General features: G+C 31.1%; 1 protein-coding gene across 1 annotated transcript in view; it reads left to right on the top strand.

Annotated features, from left to right (window-relative positions):
• bma (SCY1-like protein bma) overlaps nucleotides 1-26,149 on the top strand; it is a 405,563-nt gene that overhangs the window by 311,423 nt on the left and 67,991 nt on the right. The gene's annotated exons all lie outside the window — the stretch shown is intronic.

Below are 26,149 nucleotides of genomic sequence, written 5' to 3'. Positions count from 1 at the left end.
TTTCATTTCTCTAACGAAGTTATGAGATTTTTCTGGCATAAAGAAATATTTAGCATTCCAGATTCCAATTGTCAATGTGTCATTTTTGTTTTCCACTTTCGTTTTTTGGTTTTTTGTTTTGTAGTAACTCAAGATCTACCTTGTCCGGGATGTCTGCATAATCGTTTAACTCTCTAAAGTGTTTAACAACATGAGAAATTGATGTATGTGAAACTTTCAACTTTCGACTAACAGCATGGTAGCTAAGTCGTTCGCTATCTAAGGTCACTTCTTGAACACATTCATCACAAGTCAAATTCCTTTTTGGCGCATTCCATTTTCACCAAACAACAACATTATGGATTTAATTAAAACTAGATACTTATTGACTATTAACAATTATTTGACATCTAATAAATTGTTAAGTTCTCGTAGCCTAGTTAAAGCTTGTTTATTAAACTACGTAGAAAATGAGGACTTATTGATGCAAAACGTGGCTAGTTGTCTCAGCACCTTTCTTTTTTATTATCCAACATAAGCGAATGATTTAAAAATCAAAATGTTAGAAAATATGTGGCTACAGTTGGGTTTAAATTTTAGTATTTTATAAAAGCTAGAATATTCCACAGGGTGTTGCAAACTTTGAAAAAAAACACAGTCTGATTCTTAGACTCGTTATACAATGACATTTACCTGTCTAGTAACAAATTATATCAGTTGAATTACATAAAAAAATAGTTAATTATACGTCGAGACATAAAATTTTCCACTGTTAAAAATTAAGAAAAAAATCAGACGCCCTAGCGCGTCGTGGGCACTGCAGTATAGTATACACTCATACATGCTTCATGACGCGGTAGAGCGTCTGTAAATGTAGTAAGAGTAAAAGTGATAGTTTTGGAATAAAGACGGAAATTTAAAAAAGTTTAATGCAAAAAGTGTTTATTACTTAGAGAAAAAACAAAATAAAAATTCAGGCAAAATATTCGAAACTACAAAATTTTTCAACATTTTTAAATATGAGTACAACAGTCTAAACAAAAGCCTGGTTTTTCTGGACAAGAATTACATTCATAAATTGTATCCTTGCGTACACCACGCTCGTAACACTTTCTACACTTTTTTTCTCATGATACCACTGTTTTTGTTCTTGACTTCACGTTTCTCCACAATATGATTTTGATTTTCTGAAAGAGATGATGCAATGCTAGAAACTCCATTTGGAAACAACATATCTCTAATAACAGACAAACGAAATTCATACAGCCCAACTCTTCTTCCCGTATATTTTTTATACCAAATATGGGAATTCACCATCGTCATTTGTATGGAAAAAAATCTTGTTTGACCATCTAACCGTCTTTTTTTGAAAGGGGTAATAGGCAAGCATTTGATCTTGTCGATCTATACCCCCCATATTGTCATTGTATCTGACAATTGCGTTCGGCTTAAAAACCTTTTACCTCTTCTTGTCACAACTTCTTGCATACATGTTGCACTTCTGTTGATATATAGTAAATATCTCGTTTATCTTTCCATTTACCTACTAAAATGTCGCTTCGATATCTTGCAATACTTTCTGATTTCTGAAGTGAAGCATTTTGTACATCTATTGGATTATCTTTTCTATTCATTCTCAATGTTCCGGTTTCTATTCATTCTACTTTTCCCTTTAATAGTTTAAAAACAACTTTTTCGGTGTCTCCTTTGCCGCCAGCATCGTCGTACATTCCTGTATATACCATAAAGTTTAAAAGAAGACCGGTAGGTTCTGTCATCATATAAAGTTTAATTCCGTATTTATGTTTTTTATTCTTAATGTATTGTCTGAAATTCAAACGCCCACGATGTAGAATCATTGATCCGTCCAAGCTCAAGTCCCGTCCTGGATAATACAGTTTGCTCATTCTTTCATTAAAAAAATTAATTAAAGTCCTGACCTTATAAATCTTGTCATCAGGTATTGGTTTATTATCTGATGGTTCTTGTACGAAATGTAGACATCGCAATATAAGCATACATATAAGAAACTGCTTCATCGAATTAGGAATTTCCTCCCAAATATCTGTTCCATCATTATTTGTAACAGAGGTATTTATATCCTAAAATCAATACCTCTAGTGAGAAGTGTTGAATAAAATTTTTAACACATACTTACCCTTGACACAATATCTGGTACCACATCATCGTCATCACTTTCATCTACTACATAATTATCATCACTGGACGCATCAAAATCATCATCATTATCAGTATTTTCGTCTAAAATACGAAGTAGTTCCTCTTCTGTCAATGGTTTTATTTCCATTCCCATTTCCTCTTTACACCCGAGCAACTGGGATTTTCATCTTTACCTGACATTTTTTAATTAAATTTTACAAATAATGACTGCTTATATGCACAGATGGTGAACGTAAAACGATAACTATTTCCAATAACAGCATTCGGTAATACCTAAAAATTAGGGTATTCCCCGAAAAACACATTACCTACTTCTTTTGTTCATTAGGGTAATCCCCGAAATCATTAATTTATTTCGTTTTTACATCTTAAATATAAATTAACATTCGCAAAAATAGTTAGATACAGTTGAAAAAGCAGTATTTTATAGCTATGTAAATATTAGATGCCAAACTTCATGAACTAAAACCAAGCACGAAATTATATAATTTTAACCTTTACTGAGGTGCCCACAAAATTAAGAAACTCCATTTTTATGAGGGTACGTTAATTTTGCTGCTCATAGTAAAATCGATAAATAAAAAGGCCTATCTCGGGTTCTAAAGGTCGTAGGGCATTGTATTTTTTTTTAAATTCATGTAATAATGACATCATATGCATCTGAGTTATTTTAGGTGTTTATAAGCTTAAAATTATACTACTTTTGTAAACTTATTTACCAATATTTAACATTGTATTTTTAATCGTTAAATGAATTAATTTGATATAAGCCTTTCTCTTTAACTTGGTGATTTTATAATTCATGCAGATCCAATAGTTTATGCATAATAATGTTGTAGATAAAAGCTTTTTGGGATAAACAATTTCAAGTAATTACTATTTAACTAAGAATAAGCCACAATTATATTAAAGGTTAAAGTACGTTAAAGTACGTTTATTGTAGGTTTCAATTTCCACTTCGGAAATCGTTCTCAAAATACAAACATTAGTCAATTAAACAAATTTTGTTTTTTTGTTACTTAGTGAAAAATTCTTCTAATAATTTAATTTTATCTGACTCATCTATATTGACAATTCAGACATACATTATACATTTTAAAGTAGACGACTTTAAAATGATATTGTCAATATTGTTGAGTTGCGTTCCTGGGACGACTTTACTTATAAGATAGTTCATTCGATTACATGAAATCAACTTTAACTTGAGAATATCCGTCAGAAAAGATCATAGCATTTAATTCATCTTTAAAAAGACAAACAAATGCCATGATGACAGTAAAATTCTCCTGTTAGTGATTCCATAGTAAATTATGAGGGAAAAACCAGGAAAAAAACCTCATAATACTATCCCGACATGGTAAGTATTTAGTCGTGCATTTAATTTACCTTCAATAAACACCAAATTCTGATTTTATATGTTTTTTATTTAAAAAACATAAATGATGTATCCTCAATATGTTACTGACTTACCAATACTGGTATTTTTCTCTTAATAACTTCCTCTTTCAATATGGGTAACCAGATCCTACTACATTCTGCCGAGGAATTCGCGACACAATTGGTCTCATTTAGCATAACTAGAGCCGCTTCTTTGATTTTTCTCTTTTTACCATCCGTTTCTTGTAGGACTATATTTTAAATAATATAATATAATAATGTATAACATATAATAAATAATATAATATAATGCTATAATGGAGTTAATAACATTATGTACTGATAATACATATTTTCAACTAAATAATGAATTCTATAAACAAAATTTGGGTCTAGCAATGGGCTCTAGTTTATCTCCATTATTAGCCGATATATTTATGGAAGATTTTGAAACAAATATTATTTCTAAACAAAATTTAAAACCCCCAGTATGATGGAGATATGTAGAGGATGTATTCTCAATATGGCCTCATGGATCAGAGTTGTTGGACACATTCCTAAATGATATAAACGATAAAGAAGAGACAATAACATTTACCATGGAAAAGGAATATAATAACGCACTACCTTTCCTGGATGTTTTAATATCTAAGAATGATACTGAATACGATACTCAGGTGTATAGAAAACCAACACACACCAACAGATATTTAAATTTCAAATCAAATCACAATATTAATATTAAAGAGGGAACCATTAAATCCTTATACGATAGAGCCAAAATTACTTGTTCTAACGAAAATTCGTTTTTGGAGGAAAAACATTTGTTAATATCTGTTTTATTAAAAAATGATTATCCCTTTATCGTTTATAAATAAGGAATTTTCAACAATCGATCGAATAGAACAAAACAACTTAGAACTAGATCCTACAGCATATACAAGGAATAATACGAGGAAAATAACAATACCATACATAAAAGGATTATCGGAAAAGCTTAAAAGGATAGGAAATAAATTCAACATTTCAACAACATATAAAACAACAAACACGTTGAGATCTATTTTGTCCAAAACCAAACCTAACAATGAACAAGAAAGGACAAAGAATTGCATTTATAAAGTACCTTGTGAATGCGATCAGTTTTATTTAGGTGAAACATCAAGGCCATTAAATGTTAGAATAAGTGAACATCAATCCTATATTAAAAAGAGAGAATTTGATAGATCTCAAATATGTAAACACGCATGGGATAATGAACATAGGGTTCAATGGAATGATTCAAATATAGTCCTAAAAGAAACGGATGGTAAAAAGAGAAAATTCAAAGAAGCGGCTCTAATTATGCTAAATGAGACCAATTGTGTCGCTGTCCTCGGCAGAATGTAGTAGGATCTGGTTACCCATATTGAAAGAGGAAATTATTAAGAGGAAAATACCAGTATTGGTTAAGTCAGTAACATATAGAGGATACATCATTTATGTTTTTTAAATAACAAACATATTAAAATCAGAATTTGGTGTTTATTGAAGGTAAATTAAACTTACCATGACTATGTAAAGGGTAAATTAAAGGGTAAAGACTAGATAAATTAAACTTACCGACTTACCATGTCGGGATAGTATTATGAGGTTTTTTCCTGGTTTTTTCCTCATAATTTACTATGGAATCACTTACAGGAGAATTTTACTGTCATCATGGCATGTGTTTGTCTTTTTAAAGACGAATTACATGCTATGATCTTTTCTGACGGATATTCTCAAGTTAAAGTTGATTTCATGTAATCGAATGAACTATCTTATAAGTAAAGTCGTCCCAGAAACGCAACTCAACAATATTGGCAATATTATTTTAAAGTTGTCTACTTTAATATGTATAATGTATGTCTGAATTGTCAATATAGATGAGTCAGATAAAATTAAATTATTAGAAGAATTTTTCACTAAGTAACAAAAAAACAAAATTTATTTAATTTACTAATGTTTGTATTTTGAGAACGATTTCCGAAGTGGAAATTGAGACGTCAATAAACGTACTTTAACCTTTAATGGTGGCTTATTCACAGTTAAATAGTAGATACTTTAAAATGCCACCAGAAAATAGCTTCAGAACAATATTAAACAATTTCAATTTTGCAATAACTACTTTTAAGTGAAACTTCTTGAAATTTAATAGCTGAATACATGTGATAGTAAAGTTTTTTGTGTTTTTTTGAAAAAGGTATAACTAATTTTCAAAAGATCGACTTTTGAAACTATTTTTGCAATAATTAAGCAACAAAAAACCAAAATAACTTTACAAACTTTCATTTTAAACGAATTTGTATGCTTTGTCGGTTTAATTGTGTTCTTTTCCATACAATTTACCCGTCTTCACCTTTAATTTTTAAAATCAAATAGCCATCTTGCATTTTTTATATATTGTTTATAAGTAAACATGATGTTTAATCTTTTGCATATTTTATTTATTACATATAGTTATTACTAAATTTATCAAAAGCAGTTGTTAGATACCTGTATCAAAGATTGTCAAGAAAAAGGCTTTTCATTTTCTAATTTCTATGGCCTATATTAGGTTGTTACTTTTTACAAAGCCTCTTGGAAGGATAATCAATTAACAAAAAAATGTTAATATTATCTGCATTAATATTACGTCCCGACAGCTATTTACACGTTTTTGCGTAAACAGAAATGAAGGTACTGAAAGAAACAAGTTAAAATAATTTGGAGATGAAAGTTATATTTACAAATAATATAAATTTAACAAACTTTACCTTTTTGGTAATTCTTTTTAAAATTAGAAAAATGCTTATGAATGGAATGTAGGTTTTGAATGACTATTACAATTCAGTGTTAACGATTTATAGGTTTCGATAATGTGGTTTTTGCATCAAGAGTTATTGTTAATAATTTAGTAATAAAGCAGGATTTAGGAGGGTATTGTTTGAGATATTATAAAGTTTTATTACCGGTAATAATTTTCAATAAAATCTGGTAAATTAATTTTGACCTTATCACATCAATACATTAATTATCATTTATTATGTTTATATAATAACACGTTAATGCTTTTTAACTAATGTCTTTAATTTATGGGTCTACCATAAGCTTTAAAATTAAGTGTATTATGGATATTCAAATTTCTGTCTTTGCTTTTTGCCCAAAAATGTTTTTCCCTGGGAATAATAATTAATAACCTAATCAAAAATTGCTGTTCATATTAACTCCACCTTGTTATAGACACATTAAGTTTATTTTCATAAATCTTTTTTTGATGTTCCACTAATATTTTTTTCTTCATTGAATCATTTTATAGTATACGCAGATGATCCGATACTTGTGCAAGATCAAAATAATATATTCAACAAAATATAGATTCTTATGTGATTAAAACACTGATTCAAACGATTTTTCAAATTAGCAATGCCTTCATTTTAAAACGATTAAACCAAATCCTCGAAATATTTAGTTACTCCGAAATAAGACAAAAATCTCTTCTATCTAGACATATTTGTATATATGTTTCGAGAAATATTTAATCACGAAGAGCCAAATCTGGCAAATATGGCGAATTAGATAATAATAATTAATAAACTTTGGTCAATTAGAATTGCTTAATTTTGGAGAGGTGTGTTAGAATGAAAAAAGTATTGCAATTATTTTGTAACACATCAGGATATTTTTCATTGCTTGTTTTTCTTATCTTATAAATGTTTTAATGATTGTCTGTTAAATGTTTACTCGACGGTCTTCTCATACCTTTTTATTCATTAACTGGTATTATATTTATCCTTTGTGCTCACATAACTATGCTTACGCTCTAAAATCCAATATTTAGGTTTAATATGAATGGGCGCTTAAACACCCTCCTACTCGACCTAAGAGGTCTATTGTGGCTCATCCATGGGTTAGAGTTGTTCCGTCAGCCCAGATTTTTTAACAAACTCTTTGATGATCTTAGGTAGCACTTCTACGAAGTCGTAGAGCTCCAGTTGATAATATCAAATGTATTAAGTATTATCTTATCCAACCCTGAGCCGTTGCACATAACGTCTTCCGCCATCTCGTGTTAAGCCTAACGTATCCTGCAATTCGCTGTTATTGTCAGTCCAATTTTATTTATGTGCCCCTTGAGGGAACAGTATTTTGTTAAGAGACGCACCATAATTCGCAAATCATTCCAATTCATATCTGGTGGATCTTTGGATTTCTTTATTGAAGGTTCATGTATAAAAACCTTTGAATGTTTGAGACCTCTTTGTTCATAGCAGTGGTTACGTTTTAGCCTTTACAGGTAGTCGGATATTGTTCATTTGCCAATGTCTCTTGTCATTTCAATGAAAGTTTCTGGGCCTATAAATGTTGTCCACTCTGTAGCAAGTAGTTTTGCTTTTTCGTTTACTTCAATAGCAGCATGTCCGGGCAACCAGAAAGATCTTACTTTTGTACTTTCTTAAATCTAAATTAGATTCTGAAGAAAGTTCCTAACTAACTTGGACTCAATCCGATTTGATTTTAGTGCCTTTATGCCGTCTGGTTAGCATATAGCATAAATTTCTGCTTAAAAAATGGAGTGATTACCTAGGCTTTTACTTAGATTTAGCCTTGGTTTTCCTTTGTATATTCCAGGTCTCACTCCTTCATCATCGGTTTAAGAGCAGTTTGATTGATCTTTAGAGTATTAATTTGTCATTATAAGATTAGTTTTATTTAACTCTTATTCTCCTCTTCGTAGAACGAGGATAGTAAACAGTTTTTTGAAATTATTTTTAGATTGCATTGCATCTAGTACCATTGTCAACTCTTGGTAATTTTTAATTATCCCTCCAGAGTTGACCACGGTAACCTTTTGCTCTGCTTTCTGGCATCTTATCCGCCTTTCGTATGGTTCTACTTTTAAAAACAGTGCTTAGTTCACGAAAAGGTAGAGTGATAAATAAGATTTCTTAAAATTTACGCTATCTAATTGTTAGGATGCTCAGTCATTAAAGAGTCTTTTAGTTAAGAGATTTTCCTTTGCTTTCGTTGTTTTTGCTTCGGAAATGCAATTACACTTCCTTTTTGCATATAATAACTTCGTTGTAATGTCATGGCAGTCTTTTCTATTTATTCGCTTCGCATTTAATATTTCTTTGATCGTTTTTGTTGTAAGTAAAGTGACTTTTTAAATTATTCCGATCTCAACGCTGTCTTTGTCACTTTCTCTTGAGTTTTCTGTAGTTTGACTTTAAAGTTGCTTACTAATAAGTTATGATCGGAGTTTTTGTTTAAATTTCATAAGTGTAACTGTTTTTAAATTTATTATTTGTAGATTTAATATATCTACTTGTACTCTGCGGTTTCTGGTAAATCTCTAGACGATGTTTCATGGACACCGGGTAAAGTTTAAAAATACAACGAGTCTATTTAGTTGTTTGTACCTAATCATATTGTTGATATATTTACATCTTTAATTCCTTATCTCTACTTCATAATCAAGAATTATATCTTATATAATGATGTGTCAATCTTTTAGTTGAAATCTTCCATTATTATGTACCTCCATGTTTAAACTGATGACCGGTAATAACGTTTCATACAAAATTTTAAGTTCTTCATCATTTGCATCTCTTGTACATATTGGGAAGGATATGAATGAAACTGTACATGGTTTCGGTAAAACTGGCATAATAGATTTATTAGACGTATAAAATAGTTGCGTCTACTTTCATATATTATTATACGTCGATCATAATGTCCAACGTTATCTTAATGTTCTTAATAGGTATTCAAATGTAAATTTTTCTGTTTCTTTTATTCAATTATACATATGATTTTCCAATCCTGCAAATCTGTTTTGAAATTAATACCAAAGTTAACTCAATTATTAAAATGTTTTATATTGTATGCAAAAACTATATAATCATAAATTTCAAAAATTTATCTAGATATGAAGTTTTCTAAACATTAAACGTATTTTTAATATAATAATTAATATTTTTTTACTTTTAAATCAAGAACTTATTCTTTTATGAGTGTTCATAATTTTAAAATAATTAAATTCTCAAAATTTTTTTTTGGTCCAAATATTAAAGGTTTCAAAAGCCATTTTATTAATTTTCACCTAATTTCATACGTAGATATCATAGTTTTCTGAATTAGTTGTTTTTGGTATGTTTTACACTACATATTATCTTGTTTATCACGTAGAGAGAGTGCCTATATTCATCATTAAAACTGTATCCCATAACGCTACCACCAATTAATCAATATTAAAATAAGAAGATGAACTTTTTAAGGACTAATATGGTGTAATAATTTGAAATCAAAATTAAATAGCAGCATAGGTAAAACTAATTTTAATTCTGTTTCTCAAATTAAATGACCATTAATAGTCCATTTGTCAGAGATAGCACCTATAAAAATCATAATACTATATCACACTATATCATAATACATAATCATAAACAAGCTGAATTTTGCTGAGAATATCAATTTTTGGACCTAAAAACACATACAAAAAAGTTTACCTGGGTTTTGGAAAACCTAAACCTACCTAAACGGAAAACGACCACCTACACGGAAAACATCGTAATACCAAAAATATGTACGCCGTAGAAAAAATTGTTTCAAATCAAAAATATAGGTGAAATAATTTTTAATTAAAATGTTAATTAGCAATTTTTGTAAAGAATGAACTGTTCTTTTAGAAACAACGTTTAAAACGACTGGCAATTTTAAATGTCAGTTACGAGCGTGAAATCAATTTTTGACGTACAATATGTATCAACTCGACGGTAAAAATTCGATATCTTTTGATCCGAGTATCATATTGATAATAATTAAATTGGTTTTAATGGTTATAGACTACAGCTTTTGTATTTAATTTTTGCAATTCTCAAATTATGTCAGTTTCTATAAAGCTGTTAAATAAATAAACATTGTGCGATTTTTGCATTTTTTTACGATTATCAGCATATGAATAAAATTTATCACTTTTATTGATCGGTCACTGTGGAATTCCCATTGTTAGGGCCTCTTCTTCCAAACTTATAACAAATTTGATTTTGAGTTTTGGCAATAAATATGAGGCATTTCAAATATGCCTAAAAACGCTGAATATCCTCCTCCATCTCTTATCCTCTGTAAGGATGTAGTGGCGTCATGTAATTTGTTTGACTATTTCTGTCCAATTATGTCTTTGCTGTGCGTGTTGTTTTGCTTCCGAGAATGAGTAAGCAGTGATGTCCTTTAATCAAAGAATAATCAAAGAGAGGAAAATGCAATACTTGGGTCATGTGCTGAGAGGCGAAAGATATGAATTACTTCAAGTTATACTGGAAGGAAAAGTACAGGGCAAAAGATCAGTAGGAAGACGCCAGAACTCGTGGCTGAAAGACCTGAGGAGATGGTTCGACTGCTCATCCGCAGAGATCTTTCGCGCAGCAGTTTCCAAAACTACAATTGCCATTTGGATCGCCAACCTTCGAAAGGAGACGGCGCAATGAGAAGAAGAAGAAGATGTCCTTTATTTGGTCCGACCATTATACTTGAGATCTTCCTCTGGATCTTTTATCCGCTACGTTACCTTCAACTATCATTCGCTTCATGCCTTCTCTTCTTTTAGTTATATGTCCAAAATATCTTAGTATATTTTGGTTGATAGTTATGATACAGGCATCAATAACACTGGCGATCTTTTGTATGTCGAAAAAGACAGACGTCTGGCCTTAAGATAATTCGCCAACGCACTATAGGTGCACGGCACTATAAGAAGAAGAAGTTATGATAAGTCTAGTTTTAAGTTCTGTTAGAATTGAGTTATTTGTGCCATGGGCAGTCCATGGTATGCGCAACATTCTACGGTAGACCCACATTTCAAATACCATTTTACGCTTTAAATCAGCTTTTTTTATTGTCCAAGTTTCTGAAGCATAGGTGGCGATAGGAAATATCAATGTTCGAACAAGGCGCAATTTTGTGTTTTTTGTAATGCCAGTGTTCTTCCTAACTTTTATGAGTTTGGCTGTTGCCGATCTGTCCATTGTGATGCGTCGTCGGATCTCGTCTTCGCACTCTCCACTGTTAATAATAACGGAGCCTAAGTAATTAAAATGCCTGTCCACTTCGTAACCTTCCATGTTTCTTATCTCTGCTTGGTTGTTTCTGATTCTTACGATGATTATCACTTTGCTTTCTGCATATGTATTTTCAAATCATATTCCGTACTCACCGTGCCTAGCCTATTCATACTTTTTTTTCCAGTTTTTCTGGTGATGACGCCAATATAACAGTGTCATCAGCATAACGTAGGTTTTTGATTTTTCTTCCTTCTAACGTTGCTTCACCTTGCAAAAACTTGACGCATAATATGTTCACTATTCGAACTTCACGAACTTCACATTTTAATTTGAAGTTTTTGAAACCACATTATCAACTCTTACATTAGCAGTATTATTTACATATAGTTTTTGTAATAAATAAATAAGATGTTTTGGCGTACCCATTTTTCTAAGTATACGCCACATTTTATCCCATTTTACGGTATTGAAGGATTGTATTTTTGGATAATTTGACGAATATTAAGAATATGTTATCTTGTTTCTCTACTTGGAACGAATCCGCATAGTTCTTGGGGAATTTGTGGTAAAAGAATTGATTTTTGTCTGTCATTGATGATGGTTAGAAGTACTTTGCTCGCGTGTAATATCAATGCTACTGTACGGTAATTAGTGCAATCTGTTGGTGAACCTTTTTTATATATGGGTATAAACGTGAGTTTGCCCCAGTCATTTGGACATTTTCCGGTATTCCAGATCTCATTGCAAATTCTAAGCATTACTTCCGTCCCTAATTCTCCCATTTCTTAGAGTGTTTCAGCTGATATTCCGTCTTCTTCTGCTTTTGTAAATTTTAGCTTTTTAATTGCCGCCTCAATTTCTGATTTCAATATTTAAGGTTCTTTTTCATAACTTCTTTTCTCTGTATTATTGTCTGGGTCGTTGTTAGAGAATAGTATTTTGCAATATTGTTTCCACACCTCTGCGATACCGTCTTGGTTTGTTATGGTATTTCCACTATTATCTTTGATGATCTGTCTCTGCGATATAAATTCTCTCGCTAGATACTTGACTTTTCTCTAGATTTTTGGCGGTCAGCATGTTTGAATTTGATGTTTTGTTTGGTCATTCTTCTACAATATTGAGTCTCCTCAGTCATCCAATGTTTTTTCCTAGCTGTTTTGACTTTGTGGTTCGTATTGTTGATGGCTGTAGCGATCCATTTCTTTGTGTATTCCCACGTTTTGTCAGGGTCTCCCGTAGTCACTGGTAGGTCAGCTTCTGCTAATGCTTCTCTAAACTTTTCTGGGTGTTTTCGAAACAATTTTCAAGTACTTTATTTAGGATTGTTTTACTGTGTAACTTAATGCGAAATTCAGCTTGTAATATTTTGTGGTCGGAACTACAGTTTGGAGCTGGTTTTGTCTTCACGTTCATTATTAAGCTCCTCTATCATTTAGTGACAAGAATATAATCTCTCTGGTTCTTGTATCATCCTTCAGGCGAATACCATGTTAATAATCTCCGCGGATGATGTTTAAACATTGTGTTTACTGTTCTGTTCATGTTCATTTATTGTTCCTCTCAAATAGTCATCTATTTTATTTTTTTTTCTATTTTTGCATTTCCATCTCCTATTATTATCATTGGTTATATTTTAGGATTGTTAGAGTTAGTTTCATGTATCAGGTGGTATGTTTCTTCTACTATATCTTCTGCCGTTTGGGATGTTGGTATATATATACCTGTATAATAAGCGTTTTGGCTGGTTTAGCGTTTAGAGTTATTTTAATTATTCGATAATTTACTGGAAGGTATTCATGTACATATTTTGCCCAACGCTTTTATTGATCAATATTTAATTAATATTGCTACGCCTTTTTGTCCTGACTTGTTAGCTCCTGACATGAAAACTTTGTAGTGAGTGACCTCCCAATGTCTTCCCAATGTCCCAGTGTGTCTCATATATCCCACATATATCTATCTTCTTCTTGATTAGTTTAATTTTCAATATATACAATTTACTTGGCTGTAGCAGCACTCTAACATTCCATGTTGCAATGCGGTGTTATTTACGTAATGTTAAGTTTGATCTTCCAGTATCCCATTTCGCAGCTATTGCCTGGTCGTCCATAATCATCTGCCTGGTCGCCCATTTCACACCATTTGAACTGGAATCGATATGGCTAGCCGCATTGCAGAACACAGAATTTTCTGGCTTAGTCGTCATTTCATAACGCTCTCTGGGAAGATAATCAGGTGGTTTTCCGTTGCCTGCTTGAACGCAGTCTCACAGCTGAAAGAACCAATATGTATATGTCGCCTGTAAGTAATTTACACTAGACCTGTATGGATCATACAGCCCCAGTGTAATAATGACATAGCTGCTGCCCTATGTCATGTCCTCAGTTGATCCGCGGATACTAATTTGGTTGGACCTTACTCTCACCTGCCCTGCTTATGTACAGGAACGTTCCCTATCAACAAATGGGCGCGCCTTGTCAGGGTTGAGGACGACTCCCGCTCAGTCTATCTTCCGTGAAGTACTGAAAAGCCCCTACTCATTTCAGAGCTTTTCACCCACGCAAGCTAGAACCAGCACGGCTAAATATAAATTTTCACATTACAAACAATTTTCAAATAATGCTTCCACATAGACACCATTAAGTGATAAGAAGAAGCTCTAAATGTTTTAGACTGTTTGTAATGTGAAAGTTTAAATTTAGCATTTTTTAGGTATTTTTGAAAAACCTCATATTTGGTGCCAAAACTCAAAATCAAAATTTCATATTAGAGGTACTAGCAATAGAAATTTTATAGTGTATGATTAATAAAAGTGGACAATTTTATTAATTACATGAGAATCGCGTACAATGGCAAAAATAGCTCAATGTTTATTTATTTAACAGCTTTATGAAAACTGAGTTTATTTGCGACAAACTTTAAAAATTGAGTACAAAAGTAGCACTCTTTACCTTTAAAATACATTTTGATCCTTGTCGATAGGACCCTATAATTAACAAATATCAAATTTTTACCGTCAAGTTGGTACAAATTTTATTTAACTTAACTGACATACAAACTCGCCTGCCTCTGTAAGCGTTGTTACCAAGAAAATGGTTCATTCTAGGAAAAAAGTGCATATAACAATTTTGGTTTAAAATAAACTCAGCTACATTTCTTCTTTAAAAAACATTTTTATTTACAGCGTACAAATTCTTACAAGGAATCCCGGGAATAAGAGTGGCTGCATATTTTTTTGGGTCTCAAAGTTGGCATTTTCAGCAAAATTCAGCTTGTTCGTATTATTTTTAAAAGTTCAGTGGCATTCTTATCTTTGACGACTAAATTATATATGCTTTAAGACCAAATGAAATACATCAATTTTCAAAAGCTGATTGGGACAGAGTGTTGGCTTGAATAAGGCAGTCTGTTATGTAACGATTCGAGGTTTTTTTCCGCATACGTTTCTCTATAATCGTATAGCATTAGGACAAACAATTATATTTATCTACGTTTTTAATATGTTTTATATTTCCCTTTCCCTTTCTTCTGGCTTAAACATTTTTTTTGTCAATAAAAACTTAAAAATTAGCAATATTTAGATTGTTTTATGTAAGTATAGATGCAGATATTAATATATTATAAGGTTAAAACATTTTTTGTTGATTATGATAAGAAAACTTTATATCTATTACTGTGTATTGGTAATTTACCTAGACATTTTGCACCACATACCACCTCACAGATTGAAACATCCATCTATTCTACTTTGAATCAACAACTGATTATACACTCGGGTTGTTTACACACTAAATGTAGTTAATACAAGCTAAAACCTGATATCTACGTTAGACTAGTAATATCGAATATCGTATGTACAACTGACAAGTATACGCGTGTGATCTTCTAATCAGGGTATGAACCAGCCTTTGAATTAAGCAGTTCGGGGTAAGTATTTAATGTTTAATCTCCATTTTAGGCCAAGTAGACTATAATTTTTATAATTGATGGATTCGACCGTTACTTGATGGAAATTGATTTTATGTAACAATAAAACACTGAAAACTTTGTTTTCAAAACTTCCACAAAATTTATTATAAAATCTGATCACTACAGCTCTTGAGAGAGGCACTATGTCGAAACCGCTGTAGTGATAAGATTTTATAAAAAAATTTGTAGAAATTTTGAAAACAAAGTTTTTAGTGTTTTATTGTTACATATAATTTTTATGGTAATTTATAAATATTTAATGATAGCAGTGTTTACTCTTTTTTACTTTTTTTTTTAAAATAATATTGTATACTAAAAAGTATTTAAAAATGGATGTCAAAAGTTTAGTCAAGCGTTGTCTACCACAGCATAGATAACAGCAACATATTTAGTAGTAAATCTTAATAAAGATGTCAGTACAAGATAGTAAAATCAAATTTTTATTAGTACGAGATCCCACTACAAAATCACTACGTTCATAACGTAGTTAATCAAACTCGTAACAATCAGTTTTAATTAAATTATTGGTAATTAATTTTTGAACAAAAATCTCGTTAATTAATTTTTTAAATAAAGTAAGCTGCTCATGACGTATATGCATAGTTTTTATATTAGATTATAACTATTTTTTTTTTATAGAAAGATGATATAAGATAGCCTGAAAAAAATGATAGCAAATAAGGATTGCCAGCGGTTAAAACCGCGAGGTATCGGAGACAAAGTTGAAAGATGGTTTCAGTGGATTGACAAGGATGGCGAGTGTCAGATTATTCTGACCAAGTTTTAAAGTTCTTTAGACTGATATTATATTGATTAAAGTAAAATTTGCATTTTAGAAAAAAAAAGTTTATTGTATATTATAATATGTATATAATAAATAAAGGGTACAGGGAAAAAACCAGATGTCATTTTTTCTCACAACTGAGAAAATTGAATTTTAATATTCAAAACCAAATATTTCTATTTCCAAAAGGGATTATAAACAGTAGTTTACATAAAACAGAAGTTAACATTATTATAATGTATTCAAACTACAGTTTATTAGTTAGCTAAAACTAAAGTTGGCTTTATTAAGAAAAAATCTGCATAACACGGTTTTGAAGAAACAAAAGCAGCAATATCACCTAAAACAGACAAAACTAAAAAAGAAATTATTGTATTTATTAATGTTAATTTATTCACAAACATATAAATTATTTAAACTTATTGTTGGAGATGAGCCAGATTTTAAAAAATGTCACTGCTTTTAGACTGCAAAACCAAAAGACTCATTAGGTCGTTAAAAGAGTCTCATTAGACTCATGAGGTCGTTAAGCTTTGGAATTGGTAAAATACCTATAGCAAAAATTAAAAAAAAAAATGAAAAAATATCATTTTTATTTAAAAGTTTCTTATAACTTACCATCGTATAAAGGAACAGGCAGCAAAAAGCACAATCTGGTCAAAGCGTTTTCGTATTAATCCAGATAGTACTGGTCCATTGTATGTTGAACGGTAGAGATAAGGCGGCTATGATCAGATGATGCCACTATTTCCTTAAAACTCTGAGTTTTAAATGAGCATTTTTGTAAATATATTGTGTCAATCCAGTACCATCTTTTGTGACACACTTACTATAACAACGGAAATGCCTAATGACTTCTTCAAACTCTTCCGGTACCTCAACGGGGCTCTTCAAATCCCACAATTCTACATTTTTGTCACACTCCAAATAGTAATGTCCTCTTACAGGAAATGTAATATTTATTGCTTTCAGATTCAGATTCTGAATTTTGTTTAGTACAAAATGAATATATCGAAAAATAGTAAAGTTTTTATTTTGTCCTTCGGCAGTTACAGAAGATTTGCAATTCTTCAACATGGTCTTGCAAGTAATTATTGATAAAATAGAGAAGAAAAGATGTTACTTTGTTTGATCCCTTTTTAGGTCTTCCTTCATAAAAAGTACAAAAAATAGACTGAGCAAAAGAGAAGACATGTACATTAAAGTCATACATAGACAATTGGAGTTATATTACACAATTTTCGGAATCAAAACATTTTTTGAAAAATCAATATAGATGGCTTTCTTTTTGTTGCTTTGTTCTGCAGATTTTTTGACTTGCCTTTTCCTTGAATAGAACGCTTCAGCTTTTCTTTTCAATTTTAAGCTTAATTTGAAATTCATCAGACGTTGCGCATGTGTCACTTCTAGGGTATCCAAAGGCAATATTAAATTCCTTATTAAAATTGATCTATACGTTTCATACAAGACTTAGCATTTACATGCTTTTCCTTAAAGAGGGTAAACATTTTTTGATTGTGGGCTCTTCTGATAATTAAGTATTTTTTGTATCTTTAAGACTATAGTGACTCTGTCGACCCTTAAAGCTTTTGATGTGGTCAGCTTGCTATGTGTTGCACTATACTTTCCACGTCTGTCCTTATTAGCTGCACCACTTCGTTTGAGGCATTCCTTTATATAATTTATTTAATTTTGTTATAATTACATGAATGAAACAAAAAGCTTTGGCACACACCGGAATATCACAATTGCGAACTCGAACTCGATACGCATAACTTGCATCATGGAAACTGGCAGTATTCTCGTTTCGACGAGGCCTTCTCAGGACAGGTTAGACCGTAATTAAACTAGCCAAATAATAATTTTGCTCATAGTGAGAGCTCAGAGACAAAAATTTCTGAATATTTTTTTTCTTTGCGCCTCATTAATTACCTCGAAGCACTTCACCTTAAGCAGTTACAAGGGCGTCCAGCTTTATGAGTCGATAACTTTAACATTTTAGGTACCTATGACATCCGGCCGGTAGTGTTCCTTTTTTTAGGGCATATCTTCTCAACGGACCCCTCCAAATTACTATTAGCAACAATCGTTTATTAATAATCACATAAACAAACAAGAAATTACATTTTTGTGGTAACAATAATACTGGCACGTTTCTTAAAAATGAATATTGTATCAGCCAGTTTGTTTACATGACATCGCTGATTTTTTCTCCTGGACATTTGGACTAAGCTGGTTTTCATTCGGTACAGTATATTTAAGACATTGACGCCATACTACGGTAATTTTTTTTCAGTTTTAGTACTGTAAAATATAGGTCATCATTCGAAGAATTTAATGGCGCCTTTACCGAGATTTTCAATAAAAAGTGACATATCTGGTTTTTCCCTGTACACTTCAAATATTATCTATTGACGTATGCCTGACACTCTCCATCTCAAACCAGTGGCATTGCGCGCTAGCTCTCTTTTACTATATCTTTAATACCTTTCGTTTTTAACAGCTGACAACAGCTGACAAAAAAAAAATGCTTAAATTTGATATAAAAAAAAAACATGTACCTATATACGTCATGTGCAGCGTATTTTATTAAAAAAATAAATGAAGGAAATTTTTGTTCAAAATGAGTTAGCATTAATTGAATAAAAACTATTTGCGACCACTTTTTGACTAGCAATATGTTATCAAAAATATTCTCCTATTTTTAAATGTATTTAAAAATGTAAGTTTGATTAATTACGTAATGAACATAGTGATTTTGCAGAGGAATCTTGGACTATATAATTCATATGTAAACTTAGAATCTTAATTTATCGAAGCACCACTTCCATCTTTATTTGGAAATGGTTCTTCTTGTATAACTATTGTAATCTGCTATTCCTTATAAATATAGGATGCGGTAACCCGCTTAGACTGGAAATATCAGTAGGCACAAAATATAATCGGTTTATTTAATTTTTCAGGTCATACTACATACTATTAATTTGTCAATCGAATAAAAATAATTTTTATGGTTCTAAAACTATTTGTTTGTAAAATTTTTATGTTATTAACTATATTTAATAGAGAAATCCATAATAATAATTTAAAATATGTTTATTTCAACGTTTCTATTTTCACTTAAAAATTTTTGAAAAATAGTTCCTAACTGGAAATCGAAACGTCATACCATAAAATTGTGGTAAATAACAAAATTTAATATAATAGATAACATAAACAAATTTTGTTAATTTTTATTAAAAAATGCTACAACACTGGTTGTACTTTCATTAACAAATATCGAGTTACGTCTATTCCGAAAATATATTTATTAATAACGAAAAAAGAACAACTTAAAACTTATAAAACTGAGAAATTAACACCTATGTATCAATAAATGACCATAAATATTTTCCATTTGATATAAAAAATACAATAGAGTAAAAGATATATTTTTGGACAAAATATCTTGTTCTTCTTGCGGTACTTATCAGTTCCGAATATTGGCGATCATTATGGCAATTTTGACTTTGTCTACAACTGCTTGAAACAGGAATGCGACATATTGTACCAAGTTTTCAGGTTACGAAGACAGGATATGCATAGTCTTCTCGAGTTCCTCTTACCAAACACTTTCTATTCAATAATTAATTGTTATTTCTTATAATATGACCAAAGTACTCCAATTTTTGTTTTTTTAATTTGACAAGTACTTGACATTCTTTAGTCGTATTCTGCATATTCATAATTAGTCACTAGATCAACCCATGAGATCTGCAGTATCCGTTTGTAGCACCACATCTCGAGATGTATGACTCCTGAAAAACAGCTCTTTATTCCAAAAAAAGGAGAACACAAGCCACTTAATAAATTATAGAGACATTAGTTTACTGAATTCTGCATATAACAATAAAACTTTTTCTTCTTCTTCCCTGCACGATTATCGTGCTTTGGCTATCAATTTGGCTATACTAATTTTATTGAAGGCAGCTCGGAAAGGAATGCAGAGATCTGTTAAACTGTTCTTTTAGGTTTTGAAGCCATGACGTTCATCTTCGAACTAGCCGTTTTATTTTGTCTATCTTGTCTTGTATTAATAAATGAAGTATATTATATCTCTCTGGGTGACACATAACATAAACAAAATATTGCAGTTTGAGACTTTTGACTGTTTTGACTACTTCCATGACTTTTCTCGATCGCAGCACAACAACCTCGTTACGAACTTAACCCAACTCATTAGCAAAATTCTTCAATACACCCAGATTTCAAAGGCTTTAAGTTTTCTTAGAAGTTTATCTGTAAAAGTCCAACCTTCGACACTATATAACATTTTATTAATCAAAGTTTTAGTTTCATCATCTAAGCAGATATCTTAAACAACTGACTGCAGGTATATGTTTATAATCAAATATCTTAAGAAATGCAGGAAATTTAATTTAGGAAGTTTAAACTTTGTAAGTGAAAGTGACGGTTATAGTAACAAAACCAGAACCAATCACGACAGACTTTTTAAAAATAGCACCAATCACAAAAGAAATGATGACGGCGTAAATAAAAAGCTGCCGAAAATCTCTTATAATTGTAAACAAACTGGACACTTTTCGAAAAAAAACTAACAAAAATTGATATTAAAAAGAATTGAAGACCACGTTGCTCAAGTCAGGCAGCTTCGTTGGGGTGGGTAAGAATATAGATGATAATAATTGCAGGGCAATAACAGATAGATAAACAGTAGAAATTAATTAAATAACAAAATATAACAGACTGACAAAGAAAAACAAGAAACACGGAATACAGTTCAACTGTAAAACAAATGGGCGTCAACAAGTTTTAATCTAAAACTCATGAAGGAACTCTAGATTAAATATACTAAACAAACATTCCCCTCAAAGACATCAAAAAACACACGTCAGAAAACATATCAATAAATTGTCAAAATAAATCTTGAAAATCGACATATTTAACCATAAGCTGTAAAAAAGGACATACTTAATTATATACTTTAAGAGATTTATATTGTCTGTACACAAAAATACAGTAATAAGTCCTTTTTTTAATTAACACTCAAAATTTTTATTAAAAAATACTAATAAATAAAATAAATATAATAAAAATAATAATAAAAAAGATGATGACACTGTCATCATCTGATATTGTCATCAATAATCTTATGTTTTAAAAAGATTGCAGTCTTTATATAAATAAACTCAAAACTTAAATTACTTTAATTTAAAGTTAAATGTCTCTCAACAAAAAGGGATAATCAAATGAATATTTGTCTGTAATCTGAACGAATTCCATTGGCCATTGTTTCGTTTGATTCTAAAATTAACTTTACAAAAAAACAGGAATTTTCATCCGTCCTATACTTAATTAATAGTATATAGTAAATAGTATATAGTAACTATAGTTAATTAATCATAAAAATAATTGATAAAAATTTTAATTATTTAACAAAAAGTTCGGTAAAATAAAATAGATAAACCGCACATAAAAACCAGAAACTTTGGACTTACATTCTGACAAAGTCATGGCCTCTAAAGGGAACATGTGTTCATCTCTGAAAACTAATGGCCCTCTAGATATAGCAAAACGATATGTTTGCCTCTTGCGCAAAAATATGGATAAATACCTTTAACATTGACAAAAGGGGTTTGCCTGCGAATGCAAGCGGCAGAAAAGAATTGCCAGTCGGACTCACAAAATTGTGAGTTTCTAAATCGAAACTTAACTACAAATATGCACATCTGAATGCATATTCACACTCCAGTATTAGCTGGCAACTGAGACTTAAATTGGATAGTGGTTTTATTATAAGTTCAGCCTGAGCTAATTAATTTATTTGAACTGAATGTGTAGTTTAGTTCCAGACCTTACAACTAACCTTTTATCTGTCAGAAAACTAATAGAGAATGGGTATTTAGTTAAATTTGAAAAACATTGCTGCAAAATATTTAACAAACATTATGAACTAATCGCAAATGCTGATTTGATGATTGGTATATACAAATGGAATATAAAGAATAATAAAATTTTTGAAAATTCTTTATTTATCAATAGCAAACATGGATCTGATTCTATTTCATTTCGATGTCGAAATTTAAAAGCGACTACGCCATGACAGTCGCAATCGCTAGCGATCCTCATTCATTTCGATTGTAGTTAAAACTGGGGATATTTACTTTATCATTTTGACACTGCTGAAAATTTGCGTTGGCCCTGTTGTTTATTGGCTGCACGCTGCACTACGCAGACTACGCTTGTTGAATGTTTGTTTTGTTTACGTTACGTGAACGTCTTTTTTTTCTTGTTTGAGTTGTTAAATCAAAAATAGTGGCCATTCTCAGTTATATTTTGAATTGAAAGAAAAGATGGCAAGAAAAAAAGGCGATGTGGGAGATCCTTAAGTTATAACCACTAAGATTTGACTTAGTGGTTATATTCTAATATATTTTTAAATTTACTGCAGCTTAGTAATACTAACTCTAAACATTTTGGGTATCCTAGAGGCATAAACACCTTCTTCCAAATATGGTTCTAATACCCTTATTAAATAATTTGCAGCTTGTTTATCAAGCCGGAATTGCTGCCTAAATTGAGCATCACTTAGTGAAAAGAATATCCCGTAACATTCTTCTTATCCTCCGTTGTGAGCGTCGGATATCTATCCCCTCTTATTCCTCCAAAACTAGCAAATGTCAGTAAAACACAGCCATATTAATACTTTTTGCCTCAGTTTTCCTTGCAAGGATCAAAACACAACACCGCCTACCTAAACTGAACCTAAGTTCACTTCTCCGTTCTCCCAGTCCAGCCAGTCATGTCAGATTAATTTCGACTCGAAATGAAATTTCAACCACTTTCTTGAAGTTGCAATTAATTTCGATAAATCGAAAATTAGTGACGTCGTTTGGTTAGTTCAGCTAAAATCCACAAGGTTCGCAAAGTCGCATTTCGACGTCGCCATATTAATTTCGACATGTTTTGAGTCGAAATCTCAATTAGAATCAGGGCCATGGTATAAAATGTTTGGTCATATAAACAGTGTTCTTCATTTATTTTATTAAACCAAAAAGTCAAGTTTTTAAATATTTTAAGACTTTCAAAAGTATGACCGAAAACCAGAAGGATGTTCAAATAAAAACTCTGCAAAGATTTTTGTTTTTTTATCGTGTTTGCCTACCTGCTTGTTTGCAGCTTCTTGAGTCGTATTGATTTTTTTAACGTCTCTATTCTGATTTTTATGTTAGATTCTCTGTATCATTTGTGTTTTAACTTTTTGTCTTACAGTGTCTGTAAAATAGACATGATACAAATTTACGACCCTAAAAAGAATAGGACGTACTATAAATTGAAATAAACTTTGTATTTTTTAATTTAAAATATAAATTTTCATTTCTTGATACGGGTATTAATATTTGACTTTTCTAAGCTATAAATTTATCCAACGTCGTTGTTAATAAATATATTTTTATAAAATTTTGATCAGAGCCAATTGTAGGTAATAAGACGCAGTGGCGCAAAAAATTTAAAAAATTATAATTTATGATAAAAATACATTTTTTTCGACTAAGGAGTAGTATCGTAGCATATCCTGAAAATGAGGCCACAAAAATTAAATAATAAGTCATAAATTAAATCGTGTATTCTGGGACCAAAAATACTCTATTTTTTAAGATAAGCTCAATATATTATAGATAAGTATATATTATACAGGGTGTAGCAAAAATATAGGTCATAAATCAAATCACGTATTCTGAGATCAAAAATAGTTCGAACTTGCCCTTGTACAAATATGCATATAAAAAAAGTTATAGAGCTCTTTAAAGTTCCAAAATAAAAATCGATTTTTTCCAATATATCGAAAACTGTTTGAGATTTTATATTAAAATTGGACTTGTGAGTTTTTTATAGCAGGAATATTAAAAAAAAAATAACAGTCAAATTTGTTCGCCCCATAAAATTTTTTTTGGGGTTTTGTTCCCCTTAATCCCCCAAATGTTTGTATACATTCCAATTAAATTATTATTGTGGTACTATCAGTTAAACATAATATTTTTTTGCCTTATTTGATCAAAGTCAGTTTTTATTGAGATGCGTCTTCTTTTTTAATATTTCAAAATTTCTGAGTAGCTAACAAAATGTAAAATATAAATAAATTTTCATATTATTACCAGGTCTATCTAATCTTAATTGACCATTTACAAATATATGAAGGATGTTAATAATGTTCTAAATGACTTTAATTTTCTTAAATACACATTCGCCACCGTTTTAAAAAGGAAAATCGAATATTTTTGGAAAATCATGGGATTCTGACGAAATCGATTTGCAGCTTCTATTACTTAGTTGTTCTTCGTATATAAATTAGTACGGAATATACGTACCCTTTCATAAAATCCCAGAGGCAAAAGTCAATTGGGTTAAGATCTGCTCCTCTAAGTAGGTACGAAATAGACGCATTAAGGCCCTTTCCAATCCAACGTCCAGGATACTGATTAAAAATATATTCTATTTCATTGTGGTAATGGGCTGGAGCGCCATCCTGTTAAAACTACGTATTTTTCCTGACTGTTTTCACTGACAAACACGTTTGGTAGAAAGTGTAAATAATTTTCACCGTTTAAATTGTTTGGAAAAGTACTGGCCCTATTAGCTTATTATCCACAATTCCTGCCCAAACATTGACTTTAAAATTTCTTTGGTGATGAGAGACTTTTTTTGAGTGGGGATTTTCTTCGGCCCAAATGTGCATATTATGATGGTTCGTAATGCCATTTCTGTTCAAGGTAGCTTCGTTGGTAAACAAAACATTAATAAAGTTGACACTTTGTGTGTTATCCGTTAAAAAGTAATCGCAAAACCCCATTCTTTTAGGATAACCTTTATCCAGTAATTCTTGAACGAGTGTTTAAGAGTGATAAGGATAAAACTGCTGTTCCTTGAATCTTCTCCAAATCATCATGTGAGAAACATCTAATAGAGCCGCTACTACTCTTGTACTATCTACTATTGGCCGACCATTATTACCAACAAGTTGAGGTCGCAATGTGCCTGTCACTCGTAAACGACGATTTATGGAAATAAATAATCGTCTGTCTGGTGTATTTCGATAAGGATATTTTTCTGCATAACGACTTGCAGCTGCTGCACTATTGCCTTGGCATTCCCCTGTAATACCAAATTACCAGTAAATATCTAAAACCCTAATTTAGCCTGCTCAAACTTACATATAATTAAATGCATATCTGTCATTTCTGAAAACGTGTACACCATTGTAATAGAAAATTTAGTTTTTCTTACTAATCTTAAATGCACAATAATTGAAATATTTATTACTGACTAATCAGGACATACAGCCACGTGTGACTGCAGCTCTCCAGAAGCCACAACTTGTAATTGGAGGACCCAACAGCTAGAACACACAAGCAGCCCATCGAAGCAATAAGTAACACCTATTAACTGTTAAGCTTTGGCAGGGTTAATTATTGTTTTTTAATTCATTTAAATAAATATGTTTGGTTCAAATTTGTCTTATTTGCTATCAACTGAGAACTCAGGTTCAATCCCTAGTTTAAGACAAGACTAACTCACCCTTGAGATACTGAGCTAGGCAAGGTATAGACGATAAGCTCCCATGGTTGATTGAGGTATTATTTTTACAATAGTACTTCAATTCTCTTTGGTAGTCTTATCGTGACACATTGGCATGTTTTGTTGATGCTACTATTTAATACATAGTAACCATAGCAACAAGTGTTATAGAGCCGACTAGCGAATTTTTAAAACATAATAAAAAAGTAGCCACATCTCG

The sequence above is a fragment of the Diabrotica undecimpunctata genome, chromosome 1 (assembly GCF_040954645.1).
Source record: "Diabrotica undecimpunctata isolate CICGRU chromosome 1, icDiaUnde3, whole genome shotgun sequence".
NCBI classification, from domain to species: domain Eukaryota; kingdom Metazoa; phylum Arthropoda; class Insecta; order Coleoptera; family Chrysomelidae; genus Diabrotica; species Diabrotica undecimpunctata.
Note: the sequence above shows the minus strand (reverse complement) of the source record. Positions and strands in the feature narration are given on the sequence as shown.